The sequence below is a fragment of the Salvelinus sp. IW2-2015 genome, linkage group LG4q.2, assembly GCF_002910315.2.
Source record: "Salvelinus sp. IW2-2015 linkage group LG4q.2, ASM291031v2, whole genome shotgun sequence".
NCBI classification, from domain to species: Eukaryota; Metazoa; Chordata; class Actinopteri; order Salmoniformes; family Salmonidae; genus Salvelinus; species Salvelinus sp. IW2-2015.
Genome location: NC_036843.1, coordinates 19,866,653 through 19,881,046, shown reverse-complemented (window position 1 = coordinate 19,881,046; position 14,394 = coordinate 19,866,653). Strand labels below are relative to the sequence as shown.

At 44.0% G+C, this 14,394-nt stretch overlaps 1 protein-coding gene across 4 annotated transcripts in view; it reads left to right on the top strand.

Annotated features, from left to right (window-relative positions):
- Positions 1–447: 447 nt before the first annotated feature.
- Positions 448–14,394, top strand: part of daam1a (dishevelled associated activator of morphogenesis 1a) — an 84,370-nt gene continuing 70,423 nt past the window's right edge. For 2 of the 4 annotated variants that reach the window (XM_070443417.1, XM_023986880.2), the window contains exon 1: positions 12,686–13,314. The gene's annotated coding sequence lies outside the window, so the exon portion shown is untranslated. Of the gene's footprint in view, positions 558–12,685; positions 13,315–14,394 lie in introns of those variants that run through there. The other 2 variants (XM_070443415.1, XM_070443416.1) reach the window with 2 other exon arrangements.

Below are 14,394 nucleotides of genomic sequence, written 5' to 3'. Positions count from 1 at the left end.
CATAGTTCTCCATTGGAGCGCCATTCCTATGGAACTACATTTCCCATACAAGCATTGCTTTGTTATCCTTGGTCAGTTCGCGCTAACATGAGCAGAGAGGAAGAGGCGAAGCGAGAGGGTTAACAACGCCCAATATCTGTCCACGAAAAATAAGACCACGAATTTTATATGAGAGTGTCGAATTTGGTAAACAACAATTCAATTTCTAATTTGTTACGTGAGGTTTATTTGATCGAAAATAAGTTTCGTAGGCTAATGGGTAGTTTGTTGCGAATGTACTGATATAAGTGAATGCACTTTTTTTGGAGTTTATATATACTTTCATTGGCTAGAATGGTCCGAGCTGATCTCGCCTCCTCCCGCCTGCCTTCCATCTTTGAGGACATGTATTTCCATTGTAAAACCGGTCACTCAACTATCTTGTCAATATAATAGATCATATTTGCATGAGCGCAAAAGTGATGATCTCACCTACAGCAGCCCAATGACTATTGTGTTAAAGGGGAATACACAAGCATAAAGCGTCGAACTGCTTCGATGATGGATTTGTTTACGAGGTGAGCTAAAACGATATTAGATAACTAACATGATGACAAGTGGTGTATTTTTTTCCACAGTGGAATATATTCCAGATAAATTATTTGAAATGATTTATGGCGACACGGATGAGACCCGATGACTGAGGATAGGCTGTATGGGTGGGACGAAGGGATAACATGTCAATACAATAGCAAATTAAAGATCTCTGTGAACCGCCGCCGACACATATTGTCTACAACATTTTGCACAGTAAAGGTGATTTGATCACCTTGGTATGTGAAGAATGTCTTGACGCGGTTGCGTTTGCGAGTTTCGTGTGTCTTTTGTCTCAGTTAGTGTATTTATGAGGGCTATGTGGCGAAAGAACCTGTGTTCTATCCATAGAACTGGTGTGCATGCATTGCAAACCGCCATAGTATTCAAGTTACATTGAGATTCGACCTGCTTTTTGAATACGCTTTGATCTGTAGTAATTTTATGTGCAGTATAGCCTAATTAGGTCTACTGTGTAGGCTAATTATGGTATGAATGATGGAAACAATTCGAGATGGATATGTGTGTAGGCTACATCAGTGTTGCTTGACTGCATTCACAACATGTGTATTACTCTACTGTGGCAACAGTAGGCTTCTTTGCCATTCAATGTAATCTCCCTTGAACCTCAGTTAGAAGCTATGCCACTATGTCTGCCAAGACTCTCAGGGGAGAAAGTGATTAAGTTTTACTATCAACAAGCAAACAAGTTTCTCTTTATGATGTAGTGGTGTTGGTAAACMGTCTACGGTTTGTATTCTATTTCTATTCAATTCTACTCTTCCCTGGGGGTCAGAATAGCAGTGATACCTATTCATGAAGAGGTTTCATGTTGGGGGCATACATCATTTCAGATGTTTTGGTATTTTTTAGATTGGTGGACCACACCTGGAACTCATGGGTGGAGTCTGAGACAGGTGCTTTATACTGGCATCAGTCACCTGGTGCTTTTCTGAATTGTTTTGTTTTGTCTGCTAGGCTACTTCTTCAGTCTGCTACAGGAACTTACTTCTTCATAGGCATTATACTAATACTAGAGGTTTGAGACCTATAGCTAGACTTGGCTGGCTAAAGATGTAAGACATACCCATTCTCAGATTAGTCATTTAATACTATTAGATTCTCCAGCAATCAGACTTATCCAAGTCATTAAACCAGTTAAGCCCCAATGAGTTGTTTTTAATCAATTAGAAAAGGGCATAGAGGACATTACAACTCATGTACATGTACCAGTTGTGCCCCTCTCCTCCTGGCATCAGGTGAGGCATTTAAAAGAATGATAACATCAATGTTTGCTGAACCGTCTGCACTCTGCACGCATCTATCCCTAATTGCTGTGTGTAATGATGCAGAAGATGGGTAATGTCTTGGTTACCTCCCTGCACTGCAATGACTGCCGTGATGTTAGACATGCATAATAGCATGCTGCCTGGAGGCCTCTGATCAAGCCCAAGTCATGCTAATGAGAACATCCCGAGTAGCAAAGTGCTAACCTGTTCTCATTTCCGAAATATGATGGGCTTTTTGAAGGGCTGACGCAAATCCCATGCCTGAGTCAGTCTCACATTCACTTAGAATATTACAGTGCTGTTAATCATCCAGACCAGACCCCCCCCCCCCCCCCCCCCCCCTGTGTGGTGTGTGTATTTGTGTGTGTCTGTGTACAGCGCTGGAGTTTCATCCTTTTTAATTAGTAACACCTCTAATATCTAACACGCCGGGCACTGGGCAGATGTTACTTCCCAGCAGCAGACCATTCAGTTCAGATGGGTTGTTGTCTGGCTGCCTGCACTGTGCCCCCAGGCAGACATTCCCCATGGTCCACCAGCCCTGAATCACAGGTTCCTACAGTACTACTGACCTCTCTGCATTCCCCTGTCTGGGAATCCCCCCCCCCCCCCCCTTGTGTATGTGTGGGAGGAGAAGTCTTCAATTAAAACCAGTGAGGTCATGCTGATACAGTACCGTACAGTATGTACTGTAGGAGCTATCTCAACGTAAGGGAATGTCAGAGCTGTGCCAAGACTTGATACCGGGACTTATTTCCACTCGAGGAACCGATACCAAGCGAGGAGGACCCCTGAGAGGGATGTTAGTATTCCTCTGTGATGTTCACACCGCCCTCAAATTCATCTAAAGCTCTGCTCACAGCAACTCCAGTCCCAGACTTAGTCATGCACAATGACACCATGATGTATTGGTAAAGAGTAATTTTTCCCGCTTTATTTGAAGTAGATCTTATAAAGGCTTCATAAAGCATTCATATATACTTCATAAGCACTGCATACATGGATCACAAATAATAATCTGTAACTGTATTTCATTCTCTATAAAAGATGAAGAAATGTGAAGAAATAAACTGATGGTTATGTCACACAGTTATGCCACATTATGAATCTTTATAGAACATGATATACGCTTATAGATGATTTGTGAAGCATCTATGTATGGCTTTATGAAGCCTTCATAAGATGCACTTCAAATAAAGCGGGACTGAGTAATGGAGTAATTAATACCATTGAAAACATATGAATATAATATCAGTAATAAATGAGAATGAATGACTGACATCTGCTCTACCACGGTGACATCTAAAGATGTAGCCGTAGAGGGGGTGTACAGAAGGGATAGACGGTTGGAGAGAAAGGAGGTAGGGCATTCTACTCTAACTAGGCTAGTTGTTCATAAAACGTTCCAGTCTTGATCTAACTCTATGGCAATTGGGAAAGCCTTGCAAAAGAGAAACATTGTAGCTATTCCACTAAATGTGTAGAGGAGCTACCTATACCATTTGGCACAGTTCTGGTTGGCTCTACTTTTTCTCATAATGAAGTTATGATGTACTGTTGTTAGAATAGTTTTGTTGCTATGTCAAGATATTGATGAGGATAGATGAGCTATCTCACTCAGTGAAACCAAGCCAGTTGTTTTTCCTTCAGTGCTCGCTCAGCTTCTGCCTTTGCCTGTGAACTGCTGTGGAGAATGATTTACCAGAGTACTGTATGCTCTCTGCTGGACTTTAGTGTTTGTGTTTCACTCTCTGATTGTGTGTCTGTTCAAGACTTGCATATTTGCATGTGGTGGAGACAGACATTGCGTAATACCACAAGGTTGGTAGCAACACACCCCTTCCACCACCCACAGTAAAATCAGGCAGATAGGAGGAGCAACAGCTTGGTTGCATCAGCCACCATTTAGTTTCTTTGTAGGACTAGTATGAAATGGATGGGACTATCCCAGAGGCCACTATAGCCTGCATTGCCCCACCCATTGAGCCCAGCCCTGTCGGTCCGGTGAGGCTCAACAATGGCCCAGTGTAGCTGTTTGAACTTCCCATTCTCTGTCTTTGTGCTTCAGTGGGGCTGGACAATGGTGTGATCTGGTGTTATTCATTCTCAGGCAGAGGCGCAGCCTATCAGTCAGCTCCCCCCAACTTAAACCCTCCAGACCAGAGGACTGCCTCAGTGAACCCAGCTCTCTCCCCTCTCTGCTCCCCTAACCCCCCAGACGAGGTTGTCAGCACCCACACTGCATACACAAACATACACCCCAGAGATAGAGGCACTACCGACTGTTTTGTAGGACTTTACACCCAACAGTGTAGCTGGGAAGTGTCCCTATTGCATAAAAGGTGCTTCATCGCTCTCTTTCTTCACTGTCTTATGCTCTGTGTCTTTGAGTAGGCGTGAGGAGCAGGCAGATTGGAAATGTTTTGAATAATCTTCCATTGTTGGCAAGTGTGTTACAGTGCTATACTTTGAATCATTAAACTCTCCTATTTGTTAATAGGGCAGAGAAAGTGTGAACAGGCATTCCGCTTAGAGGGACACACTACATCACCATACTCAGAAACAATGTCAGTCTCACATACAAACTAAGCCGGTTCCTACTCTGATCCCGAACTATGAAGTAACTAAACAGAACAGGCTTAGTTCAGGGGCAATTCCATTGTAACGGAATTACGCTGAGACTGTATGCCAAACAAAAACCATTCAAAGTTTAACAAACAACTCTATGCACAATGACTCATTTGAACAATTTACACAGTTAAACATTTTTTTTACTGGAAAACTGTGCAGATGCAAAGTTTGGTAACAGAATTACGGTGAAATCTCCCTCAGTTTTGTTCTGTTACCAGACTTTGTATCTGCACAATTCTTCCTGTAAATGTGCTTTTGTAACATTTTCTGTGGAAATCGTTAAAAGTAATCCTTCATATGCATAGAGTTGTGTGGTTTAAACTTTTAAATCAATAGTTTTTGTTTGGTATACATTTTAAAGGAATTGCCCTTGGGGCAAGAGTGAAACTATCAGACTGTGAGCCAGAATGGTTTCCCACAAGGCTAGGCCTAAATAGATGAATGTCTGATTGTGACATGCTAACATAGAGCCCAGGTGGCATTCCACTGTGAATCATATTGAAAAACCTTAGTATTTTGTCACCAACATTCCAAGCAGACGTCTCACAGACACTGTTGTTCCAAATGTCTGGGAGTGTTACAAAAGTTGAAGCAATGTGACTTGCCATGTTGCAATGATGCTTGATCGGTATGAATGATTGCTACAGTGTTGCTACAGACATGCAAAGAATACCCCACATTTGCTTTGATGTTTCTAGTTATCTGTAGCTGTCTGTCTATCAGTCCTGCTGCTCCTCGCTCCATGGTTGCTGTTTTCACTGACAACAACTGCAGTATTTGCTTGCCTGTCAATGTCATTGTGAGGGGGGCAGTTGCTCACAGTGTGTGAGTTATTGTACTCTAAATATTGATGGGGTTTCCAAATCAAGCAAACCAATGGGATTTGTTTTGTAATGTTCATAATAAGAATTGATTTCCCATGGCACATCACTTTTGATCAAAGTTTTAGTCTTTTGTTAACCATCTGAACTTAGGCCTATATGGGCTGCAGGTGATTTATGTTGGATAGGACTCCTGATCTTGTGTAAGTTCCCCCAAATTGACGATAGGCCTCTATCATTCAATATGGACATGCTGTGCTTCCTATACCTGTGTCTCGCCCTCACTGTTCTCTTCATAAGATAATTTATAGGAAATGTTTTCTGTCATATTGGTACTTTCTGTATAACTCCTTTGGTCAGAGGTAAAGCAGATGGGTGGGCTGACCTACTATAAAGCACACGTCCTCCTCAAAGAATATAATATTCTGCTGACTGAGGTCTGAGACATCCAGGTCTGGGTATCTTTCCAACATAAAACTTGATGTGGTTARAAATGTTCATATCCTGGATCGGTGAGGAGGATGTCAGGTAGCTCTGATCATTTCAACAGATGGGAGGAGAATTGATGGCTACTGTCTGGTCTCTGACTCAATCCGAAGAACTGTCTTATGTTGGTCATGCGTATCAAAATGTTCCAAACGAACTCTGACCTCTTAGAATTGTATTTTTAACTACCTCAAGTAGGAAGGAAGCTCTGTCTGATCTGTCCGAAGTGAACCAGGATTCTGAGTTTGTTGTTGGTGCTACCATACATCATCTGTTTGCACTTTGTATCTTTAATGAGTCAATGACACTGATTTCACCCTCAGTCTATACCTTGAGTAACTTACAGTAAGCAGATAAGGGATCCTCTGAACAATAACAACACGTTTCAAGTTTTAATGCACAAGTACTTTGAAATGCCTTTCTTTCAAACTCAAAACCCAACAGTGCAATATTCATTAACAGTGTAATACTATAATTTTTCCCCAAAAAATATGAAGAACACAATAAGTAAGTTAGCATACTATAAACAGGGTTAGTTCCAATACCATATTTACAATGTGCAGGGATACTGGAGTGATGGAGGTAGATATGTACAGGAGTAAGGTGACTAGGCATCAAGATATAAGATAAACAGAGTAGCAGCAGCTTGTATGTGAGTGGGTGTCTATGTGTGCAGAGTCAGTATAAATGTATGTGCATGTTATGTGTGAGTGGGCAGATGATGGAGTGAGTGTGTGAGTGTGTAGGGCTCTGGGAGTGTGTAGGGCTCTGTGAGTGTGCATAGAGACAAAAATAAAAATGTCAATGAGGATACAAGGTTAACTCAGATAGTCTGTGTAGCTATTGTTAGCTATTTATCAGCCTTATGGCTTGGGGATTGAAGCTATTCAAGAGCCTGTTGGCTTCAGACTTGATGCACTGGTACCGCTTGCCGTGCAGAAGCAGGAAGAATAGTCTATGGCTTGGGTGGTTGGAGTCTTTTTTCCCCGGGCCTTCTTACCACACCACCTGATATAGATGCCCTGGATGGCAGGGAGTACGGCCCCAGTGATGTACTGGGCTGTCTGCACCACCCTCTGTAGTGCCATGCGATCGAGGGCGCTGCAGTTGCCATACCAGGCAGTGATGCCACCAGTCAAAATCCTCTCAATGGTACAGCTGTAGAACTTTTTGAAGATTTGGGGGCCCATGCCAAATTTTTTCAACCTCCTGAGGGGGAAGAGGCGCTGTTGCTCCTTCTTCACGATTATGCACGTGTGTTTGGACCATTTTAAGTCTTTAGTTATTTGCACACCAAGGAACTTGAAGCTCTCAACCTGCTCCACTGTGGCCCCGTCGATGTGGCGTACTAGCCCCCAGGTTCCTGTAGTCCACGATCAGCTCCGTGGTCTTGCTGACGTTGAGGGAGAGGTTGTTGCTCRGGCACCACACTGCCAGCTCCCTGTCGGCTGACTCATCATCTCCGGTGATCAGGCCTTCCACCGCTGTGTTGTCAGCAAACTTTATAATGGTGTTGGAGTCATGCGTGGCCACGCAGTCGTGGGTGAATAGGGAGTACAGGAGGGGACTAAGCACATATCCCTGTGGGGCCCCAGTGTTGAGGGTTAGCGTGGCGGAGGTGATGTTGCCTACCCTCGCCACCTGGGGTCAGCCCGTCAGGAAGTCCAGGATCCAGTTGCAGAGGTAGGTGTTCAGACCCAGAGTCCTAAGCTTGGTGACGAGCTTGGAGGGGACAATGGTATTGAACGCTGAGCTGTAGTCAATGAACAGTATTCCCATATAGGTATTCCTCTTATCTAGGTGGGCGAGGACCGTGTGGAGAGCAATTGAGATTGCGTAATCTATGGATCTGTTGGGGCGGTATACAATTTGGAGTGGGTAAAGGGTGTCTGGGATGATAGAGTTGATGTGTGCCATAATCAGCCTCTCAATGCACTTCATGATTACAGATGTGAGTGCTACAGGGTGGTAGTCATTGTGGCATGAAAACTTAGAGTTCTTGGGAACAGGAATGATGGTGGTCATCTTAAAACATGTGGGGATTACAGACTGGGACAAGGAGAGGTTGAAAATGACTGTGAATACGCCTGCCAGCTGTTTTGCGCATGCTGAGAACACGCCCTGGAATACAGTCGGGCAACATGGGGAGGTACAGAGGGATCAAACCAGACTGCCTCTTGCTGACTATCTCCAATCAGCTGAGGGATTGTGTGATTGGATGATATATACATTCTTTTGAATGTTGTTAGTATCCTGCGTACAAATAGGGTCTGTGTCCCAATTCTTTATCCTTCTTGTGCACTTGCCCACTTCCCATTAAAAGGAAATGACTGATGTGAAGAAATATGATGGAAACTCTCTATAGCGTATGCTTATGCGTATCAGATGCTATTTACTGTAGATATGTTCAGAGGCGTGCACAAGTGTACACTTCCCAGAGAATTGGGATGCAGGCAGGGTAAATGTGTTTCTCACAGTGAACAGTGTTATGGCTATCTAAGATAAGTGTCTGACAGCTCACTTCACTGTGCTAATGAGGCAGCAGCTAACTGACTAAAGTGCCCTGCTCATGACAGAGACAGGACACAGCTTGTTCCACAGCACGACTGGGACCCGAACAAAGCAGTGCCATGTGTTTCAGTCAACTGTAATTCTCACAGTGGGATGGTCATCATGTTTGGATGTTTCATGAAACTTTTGATGATTAGTGTTTACATCCTGGTGAAGTTCTAACTATGTCCTGTAACTAACCAAGCCCTATTCATCACAGCAGACGTCTGTCATAATGTTGGATTCAGCTGGAAATGTGTATGTGTGATTGAGACATTGTGTTATTGATTGTGTCAGATTATGAACCATTGTGAGATTTGTCTCCAGGGCTTGCTGATATTCCAGGTCAGGTTACTGAGGTCTGTGTGTCACTCCTTCGATGGATCACTTTATCCTGTTGAGGCACGCCAAGAGGGAAAAACAAGACTTTCCCTTCACCGAACTGTTTACTGAAACACAGCTTAGGAGATTCTAAATGTCTGTGAACATAGCATGCATAAAACATGCACAGGCTGTTTTATTTCCCAGGCTTTTCAACCACTGTCATAAAAAATGGCTTGAATATCCCATATATCCCATTAAAAGGCAGTATATCTGTAATCAGAGGAGTGTTTTTGCAGCCACGTGATATGATGTGTGTGTGTGTGCATGTGCATGCGTGTGTGTTCGTCCATCTGTGGCATTCCTCTACAGTCTTCACAGACAGTTAGTCAGTCCCAGAGAGGGAATGCATCATGACCGGTTTGTTTCATTACAACAGTGATGGTGGCCATGTTATTTACTAGGAGCCTGGCAGGCTTCAGGCTGTGTGAATGAGACTGAGGGAGAGCTGTCCTCAGCTGTCTGGCCCCACAGGGGAATGTCAGTCTGTCTGACCACTGACCAGTTAGTATCAGCTAGCCACTGAGCCTCTGCAGACTGGGCAGGCATCCTTAGACTGACTGCTGGCAAACACTGGTTCTCTCTCTGAGGGCAGCCAGGCCCTGCTCTGTGTGTTTCTGTGACATGGACAAAGTCCTCTTTCTAGAGGGGAGGAGGATTGCTGAGTCCATTGAATAGCTTGTAACGGGCTCCATTAGATTGGCTCCTGTGTTTTTGATACCATGGGATACTTTTCAATGACTAGTGTCCACATACTAGTCGACTCTAGACCACCAGTTGTCGGAGCATTGTGTCACAGGATCTCTGTGTGTCATTCATTTCACAGCATGTGACATTATAGATAAGTTGCTCTCTGCTTGTTATTTGTCATCGATACACTGTATGWGTTGTGAAAGATGCTGTATTTTCCAACAGCCTAGTGAATGAGACTTTGTACATCAGAGGGCTTTGCACTGAAAGAAAGAGGGCTGAAGCATGTGCCGAGTTAATAAAATAAAAAAATCAGAGCAAGCCTTTATCCATTCGCTCATTAAAGAGGATTCTGGCAGCAGGGGAAACCCCCTTTTATTCCTCTACTTAGCAACTATCTGAGAAAACCAACATGAGAGCGAATGCTGCTGGGTATTATTTGGGCAAAGGTCAGTCATCCACAGGAACACTAGCATGCTGTTTACTGACTGCAGTGGACAGAGGATGCAGCCCAAATGGCGCCCTATTCCCTATTTAGTGCACTACTTTTGACCAGGGCCCATAGGGCTCTCGTCAAAAGTAGTGGACTATACAAGGTGCCATTTGGGATCAATAAAGTTACTTGCTGTAACCTTTTAAGCTCAACATTGCGTTACTGCTAGGTTTTTTACAGCTCCAACGTTAGGCAACTGTTGCAGATGTATTCCTCAGGGAAGTTTGTGTGTTTTGCAGATCTAAAATGCTTGAAATGATACCCCCACCTTACATTGGGTGTAGTATTGCAGTGTGTATAGTAGAGTATTGGTATAGTAGAGTATTGTGTTCCTTTTTTTATTGATATGAGTCAAATGGGTGGGGAAAACATCTAGAATGATCCCAAAGATGATTATCCACTTAAATCACAATCGTAAGTCAAAACACTGGGAAAGGGAACTGAATGCATTCAACTGAAATGTGTCTTCCGCGTTTAACCTAACCCCTCTGAATCAGAGAGGTGCAGGGGGCTGCCTTAATCAACTTAGATGTTTCTGCCTTGCTGGCTCGGGGATTCAAGCCAGCGACCTTTCCGGTTACTGGCCCAACACTCTTAATTCTTATGGCTGCAGGGGCAGTATTGAGTAGCTTGGATGAAAGGTGCCCAGAGTAAACTGCCTGCTCCTCAGTCCCAGTTGCTAATATATGCATATTATTATTACTATTGGATAGAAAACACTCTGAAGTTTCTAAAACTGTTTGAATGATGTCTGTGAGTATAACAGAACTCATATGGCAGGCAAACACCTGAGAAGAAATCCAAACAGGAAGTGGGAAATCTGAGGTTGGTCGATTTTCAACTCATCACCTATCGAATACACAGTGGGATATGGATCAGTTTGCGCTTCCTACGGCTTCCACTAGATGTCAACAGTCTGTAGAACCTTGTCTGATGCTTCTACTGTGAAGTGGGGCCGAAGGAGACAGGAATTAGTCAGGTCTACCATGAGCTGACCATGCTCTGACCATGCACGTTCACATGAGAGGGAGCTCTGTTCCATCGCACATCTGAAGTCAATGGAATTCTTCGGTTGGAACGTTATTGAAGATTTATGTTAAAAACATCCTAAAGATTGATTCAATACATCGTTTGACATGTTTCTACTGACTGTTACTGAACTTTTTGACATTTCGTCTGCTTTTAGTGAACGCGCTTCCTGACTTTGGATTTGTTTACCAAACACGCTAACAAAAATAGCTATTTGGACATAAATTATGGACATTACCGAACCAAACAAACATTTCTTGTGGGAGTCCTGGGAGTGCATTCCGACGAAGATCAGCAAAGGTAAGTCAAGATTTATAATGCTATTTATGAGTTTTGTTGACTGCACAATTTGGCGGGTAACTGTATGGCTTCCTTTTGTGGCTGAATGCTGTTCTCAGATTATTGAATATTGTGCTTTTGCCGGAAAGCTTTTTGAAATCTGACACAGCGGTTGCATTAAGAACAAGTGTATCTTTAATTCTATATAAAACATGTATCTTTCATCAAAGTTTATGATGAGTATTTATGTTATTTGATGTGATTTTGCGGTGACCTAACATAATCGTTTGTGGTGCTTTCGCTGTAAAGCCTTTTTGAAATCGGACACTGTGGTGGGATTGACAAGAAGTGCATCTTTAAAATGGTGTGAAATACTTGTATGCTTGAGGAATTTTAATTATGAGATTTCTGTTGTTTGAATTTGGCGCCCTGCACATTCACTGGCTGTTGTCATATCGATCCCGTTAACGGGATTGCAGCCATAAGAAGTTTTAACTGCTAGGTTACCTGCTYTACTGGTGGTGGTTGGTGGGAAATTGAGTCTTAAAGCAGATTGAAAGGATTGCCTCAGAGGCAGATACAGTATGTGTGTGTGTGTGTGTCTATCGTGTGTGTCTCTGGTCTGTCTGTCTGTCTCTCTGTCTGTCTGTCGTGTGTGTGTGTGTCAAACAGTAAGGGGAAGGGAGTGTAATGTGATCTGTTCTTGGTTAGGAAAGCCCTCATCACTCCCTTAATAGCTTAGTATTCTGAGAAAATGATAGGACATGAACTCTGTCTGTCTGGTGGATGGAAGGCAGGACGAAAGATCCAGCCATTGTAGCGCAATGTAAGTTACGTTGGCCTAGTCTGTGAAGTGATTGATTGTTAGTGATAGATAATATGTTAGGGTGTGTGATGAGTCGATCTTCTACAATAGAGCTCCTGCTAGTGTAACCCAATATGGATACAGATGGTCCATGTCACTAAGAGTATTGATCTTTCAATAGAGCAGGAAACACTCCCACCTACACCTACACACACACTCACTCACTCACTCACTCACTCACTCACTCACTCACTCACTCACTCACTCACTCACTCACTTCTCTAAGTGGAACAGAAAGAAAGCTGAGAGCAGTGGGAGGAGCCCAGCTCTGACTCCCTCCAATTGAAACACGCTGGGCACTGGGGGGTGTGGCATGGCATAGGGATGGGGGCTGGCTGACTGCAGCAGCAGCAGAAGCCAACATCAGTGGGTTTGTGTGTCTCTGTCCATAGGCTCAGAGCAGTGTGGACTGACGGCCTGTGTGCTGTCTCAGTGTAGTACTCACTCACTCACTCACTTCTCTAAGTGGAACAGAAAGAAAGCTGAGAGCAGTGGGAGGAGCCCAGCTCTGACTCCCTCCAATTGAAACACGCTGGGCACTGGGGGGTGTGGCATGGCATAGGGATGGGGGCTGGCTGACTGCAGCAGCAGCAGAAGCCAACATCAGTGGGTTTGTGTGTCTCTGTCCATAGGCTCAGAGCAGTGTGGACTGACGGCCTGTGTGCTGTCTCAGTGTAGTCACTTCCAGAGATCGTTTAAGTGGGGAGACTTTACTGGATTACAGTGAGTTAGACTTGGATAGATTGATAGGTCCAAGTGTTTCTGTAGAATAGAGAAACTGTTCTGTGTGATACATAGTTTGCGACTGACTGTGAGGCTGTGTATTTATCTGCAGACAGAGGAGTTGGCTCGACTACAGCTACAGTTCAGTGACCACGCTTCACTGACTCAACCCGTGGATGTCACAATGCTATGTCCATGCTGAGGAGGTCTTTCTGTTCCGGGCTGTTCTGCTGGATGAGGCTGGAGCTGGATGTGTTTCTCTCCTTTCCTGGACTGTGATTGTGGTGATCTCACTGCTGGAGACATAGGAAGCTCTGTCTTCAGCTCTTCTCACATTCTCGGTCATCTGGTCTCTAGTAGCGCTGGCTGCCTGCCTGTAGAGAGCAGAACAGAGAGCAGAGCAGGACTCACTCTGTTCTGTGGAGCTTGTTTCGCTGCCTGGACTGGACTTTATAACGAGGATGTTTACCCATATAAGAGGATCTATTGCTGTTGTGTAAAAAGGTAAGATTGTTTAAAAATGTTTTAATGAAAGCATTACAAGACTTCTGGCTGTATGTTATTCAACAGGGGAACAACAACACTAGCACAGTAATGGATCTTAGTGGAAATCTGTGGATGTTTCTGTTTCACTATGGACAACTAACTGTAAGGGAAGCATAAGTAGTGTGCTACTGGCACAGTGGAATTCTACTCCCTTTTACTCCCTCTGTATTTAGGCAGCTATGTGCTCAGAATGTGTCTGTCATAATTCATGGGAAACAACACTCTGTGTGGTGTGAGCTGGGAATGCAGGGAGCCCTGAACAAAACAACTGCAATGAGACTCGTATGCATTTCTTCCTAGGGTATGCCAACAAACACACACACAGACAGCACGTCAGATTGTTTATCATAAGTACACCGCTGCACCGTTTGAGTGTTACTGTTTTTTGGATCTCCGGGTGTGGGCTTTAGCATTGTTCTGTTTGTGACTGGAACTATGGTCTGCCATTCACCATGACTCTGTGTGTTTGAGTTGGAGGTGGAGTTTTTCTAACAGTACTAGAGCTAGGCTGTGAGAAAGGTCAATGGGGCCAAGAACTTTGGCCTTGTGTTAATACCCCTGACTGTTCTGAGTTAGTAGTTTCCCTATCGCTATTTTTCTATAAAGAGTGAGGGCACGGGGCAGTTGGTTTTTGGCCGTGTCCTGATTTGAATATACTGTCACCTCCTTATCTGCTCAATGTTGCATCCGTTTCCAAGGGGATGGATGGCTGAATGGATGTTGTTAGATGCTTAGCCCCTGTATGAAGCAGCTCGGTCACTACTGTTTACCCCCAACACACACACACACACACACACACTGCCCAGAGATTCCCACAGCTGGGGGACCCATGCAGCCCGAAGCTTAGCCTATAAAAACTCATTACTCACACTGGTCCTTGTTCAATCCCAGCGACTCATCCCGCTGGATTAGCACATGTAATGCAGGCAGGGCTCTGAATCAGAAACAGCCCTGGCAACAAGGGAGGAGAGCAGTGGGTATCCAGGGTCCTGTGGAAAAGGATGAGTTTAGAAAATTGGGAGTTAGCTCAGATATGGC